Genomic DNA, 7,052 nt, shown 5'->3' on the forward strand with positions numbered 1-7,052 from the left:
ATCCCTCTCGATGATTTGTCTAAAATTAATCGTGCGGTCGAGAATCTGAGTGAGTGGATTTTATAAATATATACGTAACGTTCTTTTCTTCAGCTGAGAAATATCTCATTTTACAGAAAAGGAGGGGGTTCAACCTTACCCCGGAAGTGATAACTTTTACCCAACCACGCCTCCATCCACCAGCCGAACCGTCTTACATTCGTATCAGCCCAGCCATACCGTCAGATCACACGCGAATGCGAACGTGAAAGCTGTTCGTTACAGGAACATCACGCCACAGACGATCCTCGAAGCTGGTAAGTGATTACAAAATAGCGATTAATAAGTCAGAGATGTGTCGTTCATATTTATCGTTTTTATTCTCCAGAGCAACGGCCGACGGCCTACGCACCCCCAATATCTCAGCCCCCACCACCTCCAACCCCTTCTCATGCGCAGACGGATGGTAACGATAAAAAAAACAACTGATTAATAAGTCAAAGATGACTCGTTCACATTTACCGTTGTTTTTTATACTTTCAGAACAACATCTGACAGCCGCTTCAATATCTCCGCCCACACCTCCTCCTCCTCCTCCCCCTTCTCCTGCACAGGGTAAGAGATTTATAAAAAGGTGGTTATTTACTTCAAAGATGATTCGTTCATATTTTTCATTATTTTTATTCTTTCAGAACAATCCGACAGCGACTCTGAAACCGCTGAACGTGCTCCTGAGCAGCCAGCCGGTAAGCTGTTTCTCAAAACCGCTCTGCAGAGTATATTAAATTTTTGAAGTAAAAAAGATTATGTTTTTTTATCCTTTCAGAACAACCCACGACCGACGAAGAGAACGCACCACCTCCTGCACCTGTACAGAGTAAGTTAAATTTATATATATAATTTATTAAAAGCTCGTTCATTTTATTTATTTTTATTTATTTTTTCATCAGAAAAACGGTTGAAGAAGAAGAAGCGGGGCAGATTTACGCCACTTCAGAGATTAAACAGGATGAAGCTTGGGTACTTGCTCCTGCAAGTGAATTCCGGCCTGGTGGATGTGATGCAACAAGTTCTGGCTCTGTAAAAGGACGACGCAGATTTTTTTTCTTCATTTTTAGTAGGTTTTTAATTTCTTTTGTATCATGAGTGAAAATTGGTTTGATGACCTTTCAGATTTGTTTGAAGTAGATGGTGAATTAAACGTAGATGATGAATTGTTAGATCGAATTTTAGATAATGAAACCCCCCCTCTTCATCCATCCTGCGAAAATCTGTTAACTGACTGGTTTGATGTAAGCGGACTGAGTGAAGTAGATGAATTAGCTTCAGATAGTGAGATCTTAGACGATATTTTAGCATCCCAAGCCGTTTCAAACGAGGTCGATCAAATACTAGCAAATTCAGATGAGCCTTCATCAGAAGCAATAAATGAAATTTTGAGACAAATAGAACACCAGCAGCGCGTAAACGAGATCGATCAAATACTAGCAAATTCAGATGAGCCTTCATCAGAAGCTGTAGATGAAATTTTGAGACAAATAGAACACCGGCAGATCGGAGGGAGCATAAACGCAGCTTTTAACCAGCGTAAAATTAGAGAGAGAGTGTCTTTTCAAGCAATCAACGACCCAGCCGAGTTTTATATTAATCTGATGGAAATATTAAACAGGTTTGCTGAAAGAGGAAGCCAGATCGCTCGTCCCAACGATAGAGTCCAGTTTGAAATCAATACTTTGCACACGACGCACCACGTTAATTTTAATTATGACGGATCAAATATGTTAAATCAGCTTCAGTATTTACTGGATCTGTTAGTCCAATCAAATGAAGCATTAGAGGCCGACAACGAATTTAATTTCAGACTGCAAGTGATAAATAATCCGTCCGGCGGCGGAAAACGAAAAATCGAAACCATTATGGATCACGAATTAGTCAATAAAAAACGAAACCATCTCATTTGCCCTCCAGAGGCCAATCAGCCGTTGTGTTTTGCGCTAAGCATAGCCGGACTGTTAAATCCCTCAGCGAGAGATACAGAATTATTGAATGTGGCTAAAAATATTCATCAACAGGCAGGGCTTCAGGAGCAATCAACCGTTTCATTTAGCGACGTGATTCGATTTGAAAATATTGTTCAAAGAAAAATAATCATTTTTTACAGATCCGACAGAATCATTTCTAAATTTGAAACAGATTTTAGCGATCGATTAAATCCGTTGTTCATTTTGCTAATGAATCAACATTATTACGGCATAAAAAATATTAAAGGTTTCTTAGGAGCCAAATATTTTTGTTCATGGTGCTTTTCCGCTTATAATAACATGAACGGACATCATTGTAAATGGTTCTGTCGCGTGTGTAATACCGATTTATGCAAACGGACAGAAACGTCTCTCATCACATGTTCTGATTGTAATCGAATATGCCAAAATGTGATATGTTTTCAAACTCACAAAACACCTGTTTTAAGGCCTCAAGCAAACAGGTTAGTTTCTCCTTGCGAAATGTTTAAAAAATGCACCATTTGTAAACAAACTTATTACATCGCCATGGGTGGAAATGGTTCACAGCACGTTTGCTCAGCGACCAAATGCATCGTTTGCAAACAGTCGGTGGTCACGGATGATCATCGCTGTTTTATTCAGCTTGAAAAAAAAGATGACGGTTTAACGGAAAAGGTTATTTATTACGACACTGAAACGTTTACGGATCAGAACGGTGTGCATACACCTTTTTTAATCTGTGCAAAATCCGATTCAGGCGACGTTTGGGAGAAATTTGGTTTAGATTGCATTAAAGATTTTATTATGCAGATGCGTCGTCCTAAATTCAGCAATTATACATTTGTTGCACACAATGCGCGCGGATTTGATGCTTATATAATTTTGAGAGCTATGTGTCAATTAAAAATTGTTCCCAAAAATATACTCATGCAAGGCTGTAAAATCCTGAGTTTTCACGATCCAGATTTCGGGTTGAGATTCATTGATTCCTTAAGTTTTCTCATGATGAAATTAGCTAACCTTCCAGCTGCTTTGGGCTTTACAGATAAAACTAAAGGTTATTTTCCTCACAGATTTTCATCGCTTGAACATCTGAATTATATACGGCCTTATCCAGATGTCAGCCAACAATGAACAAATGTCTCCGGAGCATAAAAAAATATTTTTAGAATGGTACACCGATGTGTCTAAACAGCAGCTGTTTGATTTCAGAAAGGAGGCCGTGTTTTATTGTAGAAACGATGTAGAAATTCTGCGTAAAGCATGCGGTATTTTCAGAGAGGAGTTTTTTAATGAAACAGGTATTGACCCGCTGAAATCTGTCACGATCGCTTCAGCTTGCATGCGCGTGTTTAGATCAAAATTCCTAAAACCAGACACATTAGCCATTCCTTGTCCGCTCGGCTATCGACCGCAACAAAAACCATTTTCAAGTTCAAGCATCGTGTGGCTGGAATGGGTTTCACGCAGTCAAAATGTAGACATTCAACACGCTTTAACGCCTTTGGGGGAGTATAAAGTGGGAGATTTTTATCTCGACGGATATGCTGTTATTTCAGGCGTCGAACAAGGGTTTGAGTATATGGGTTGTTTTTTCCACGGCTGTCCAAAATGTTTCTTACAGTCATCCATATGTCCTCTGAGAAAAATCACTTTTGGTGAAATTTATGACAAAACCGTCGAAAAGCTTCAGTCGTTGGAAACTGTGCATCGATTAAAAATGAATGTCATTTGGGAACATGATTGGCAGGAGATGGTAAAAACTGATCCGGACGTGAAACAGTTTGTCTCAAGATTTGACCCACCGCCAGCTCCTCTCTCACCTCGTGAAGCCCTGTATGGAGGCAGAACTTGTCCGGTTCGGCTGAGGCATTCGGCTCAGAGCGGTGAAAAAATCCACTATGTGGATTTTACGAGTCTGTACCCTTATGTAAACGCCACACAGACTTACCCCATAGGCCATCCCAAAATTCATGTTAAAAATTTCAGAGATCCAAGTCACTATTTTGGCTTGATTAAAGCTGTCGTTTTGCCACCCAGAAAACTGTTTTTCCCTGTTCTGCCTTTTAAAACATCCAAAGGTAAACTTGTTTTTACACTATGTCGCACATGCGCTGAAATGAATAATCAATCTGATTCTTGTTCACACAGCGCGTCTCAACGTGCTTTGACGGGGGTTTGGGTGAGTGTAGAGTTCATTTACGCTTTGGAGTCAGGTTACCGTCTGGTGAAAATGATTGAAGTCTGGGATTTTGAGAAAAGCAGTAAAGATGTGTTCGCAGGTTACATTAACACGTTTTTGAAGCAGAAACAACAAGCGTCTGGTTTTCCTGAAGGATTGATTGACGATGACTCGAAAAGAAAATACATTCAGGACTACCAACTTCATCAGGGAATACAATTAGATGAGTCTAAGATTCAGCACAATCCTGCTAAGCGTGCCATTTCAAAATTATGTCTCAATTCACTCTGGGGAAAGTTTGGTCAAAGAGATGATCTTGTACAAACCACATTTGTTCAAAAACCTGATGAATTTTTTGACATTCTGTTTTCAGGGAAACATAAAGTTAAATTCTTCAGCTTTGTCACTTCAGGAGCCGTTCTGGTGCAGCACAGTTTGACAGAAAAATTCCTAACGACTCCTGGCAGAAGCAACAACATATTTATCGCCGCTTTCACCACAACTTATGCCAGATTGAAATTATTAAATGCGTTGAACAAACTGGGAAATCGCGTCATTTATTACGATACAGATTCTATAATTTATTCTGTCAAAGAGAATGAGTGTGTTTTACCAACAGGACCGCTGCTGGGGGATTTAACCGATGAACTGCACGGCGATTCCATCACAGAATTTGCTTCATCCGGTCCAAAAACGTATGCTTACAAAACCCGGGACCGCCAGCAGGTGGTGCTAAAGGCTAAGGGTATCACACAGTCATTCATTTCATCTGATCACATCAATTTTGACAGCTTAGCGCTGCTGGTTGAGGGGTACGTGTCTGGAGAAAGGGGAAGATTTTTGCAAACTCGGCAGGAGATTGTCAAGAGAGATAAAAAAGGCCTCACTCTCTCGAATGTTTCATTTGTGAAAAGGTTTCGTGTGATTTTTGATAAGCGGAGGTTATTTGCTGACGGCAGTACAGAACCATTTGGGTATTAAAAATGGAAACTGATTTTGACGCTAGACTAAAATTGCCATTCAGTGCACAAATTGCTGGTCCGTCAGGCTGTGGAAAAACCTTTTTTGTAAAAAGTATTTTGGAAAATTGTATGCAATGTTTAACTGAAATGCCAGAAAACATTGTGTGGTTTTTTACATCTTATCAACCTATGTATGATGATCTTTGTAATAAAAGTATTCGATTCGTTCAAGGTCTCCCGCTTTCATTCGAGGATGATGATTTATTTCCATCGGGTCATAACCACTTGGTGATCTTGGATGACATGATGTCTCAAACGTCCAGCCATCCTGGAGTGCTAAAATTATTTACGCAGCTGAGACATCACAGAAATATGAGCGTCATTTTAATCACTCAAAATCTTTTTCATCAAGGAAAACATAGTCGTTCCATCAGCTTAAACACCAATTATTTGATTTTGTTTAAAAACCCTCGAGACAAATTGCAAATCAATGTTTTAGCAAATCAAATATATCCTACCCAAAAAAGATATTTCATGGAGAGTTTTCAAGACGCTACGTCAGAACCGTACGGTTATTTAATTGTGGATTTAAAAGCGGAAACGCCAGAATCTTTCCGTCTCCGTACGGGTTTACTTCCGGATCAGCTCACTGTGGTGTATTTGTCTAAAACAGAGCCATGTCAGCCCGGATAAAACGCAACGCCAAGATTCTACGTGCTTTGTCACGTATGAAGCCTCGCCAACGTCGGGAGTTTTTAAAAGGGTGCTCCGAGGACGTTCTGAAGGCTTTGTGCGAGATAGCTTTAAACGTGATCAAAGGAAATATACGTCTGTCGCCGCGTCAATTTCAAAAGTTGTCTAAAAGCAGAACGGTGCTCAGACAGTTGACTCATAACAAAACTAGCCTTTTTAAAAAAAAGAAGCTTTTAGTCGGCCAGAAAGGCGGATTTCTACCCATACTCTTAGCAGCCGCTGCGCCTCTAATCGGCGAACTGATAGGTGGCTTAATAAGGAAATAAACGATGGCTTCTCAAAAAATGTTTATGGTGACCCCCCAACAATTACGTCAGCTTGTTAAACCTACGATACGGGACGTGGCTGAAGAGAATCTTGACTCTGAAATGAAATTAATTATGCAGGAGACGGGATTAACGCCGTATGAGAAAATTAAAAAATACAATGCGCTGCTACAGCGTTATTTAAAGTTGATGAGAAGCGGATTACACGAAAGCGCACCTCCCACTGAACCGCCCACTGTGACGGCTGAGCCTACGTCAGCTGTAGAAACAGCGGCTGACACACTCATTAATGAAACGCTACAGAATCTTCCTGTACGCGGAAGAAAAAACGCCGAGTACCTGCTGAAAATGACACGATTAAACTGGACTCCGACGGGGGAATTTAAATATAAAGGCGCAGAAAGGATCGCACATCCTTGACTTGATTAAAAGCATCAGCAACCCGTTAAAAAAACATCCACAATCAGAACCGATGGGTTGGACTCCTTTCTGTTGGTCTCTCTTCCGTTAGACCAAGCACGGGTACGGAGTAGATGGAGTTAAACACCTTTTAAGTTGACAGAACGAGGAGACAAATGATCAGAAGTCCATTCACTGTTTCGCCGCTCATGAGGGGGAGAGTCTCTGCAGCAAGTCCCGCGACCTGCTCTTGCCAGATGCTTCGGACAGACTCTCGCCGTTCTGCTGAAAACGGCTGATTTTTATTGAAGATTACAGGAATGTTACATACGTAGTTTGCCATACACACACGTAATTCTGCCATCTGCACCTGCAGACGCACGTCAGCTAATAGCCTTGTTAATGAAAGACCAATTCATCCCAAGGACATGCAACCTTGAGATGATCAGGACACATCCTGCAACATCCTTTGCTAACAAAGACAGTTGTTCTTGTATTGAGGAACTGA

General features: G+C 40.7%; 2 long non-coding RNA genes across 2 annotated transcripts; both read left to right on the plus strand.

Annotated features, from left to right (window-relative positions):
* On the plus strand, window positions 1-445 carry LOC139070125 (uncharacterized). Its single transcript, XR_011520767.1, has 3 exons — window positions 1-49; window positions 117-296; window positions 368-445. It is a non-coding gene; the product is annotated as an uncharacterized lncRNA (long non-coding RNA).
* A 91-nt stretch (window positions 446-536) lies between these two features.
* On the plus strand, window positions 537-856 carry LOC139070126 (uncharacterized). The gene is made up of 3 exons (XR_011520768.1): window positions 537-594; window positions 672-725; window positions 806-856. It is a non-coding gene; the product is annotated as an uncharacterized lncRNA (long non-coding RNA).
* Window positions 857-7,052: the final 6,196 nt, after the last annotated feature.

The sequence above is a fragment of the Nothobranchius furzeri genome, chromosome 1 (genome assembly GCF_043380555.1).
Source record: "Nothobranchius furzeri strain GRZ-AD chromosome 1, NfurGRZ-RIMD1, whole genome shotgun sequence".
Taxonomy (NCBI): domain Eukaryota; kingdom Metazoa; phylum Chordata; class Actinopteri; order Cyprinodontiformes; family Nothobranchiidae; genus Nothobranchius; species Nothobranchius furzeri.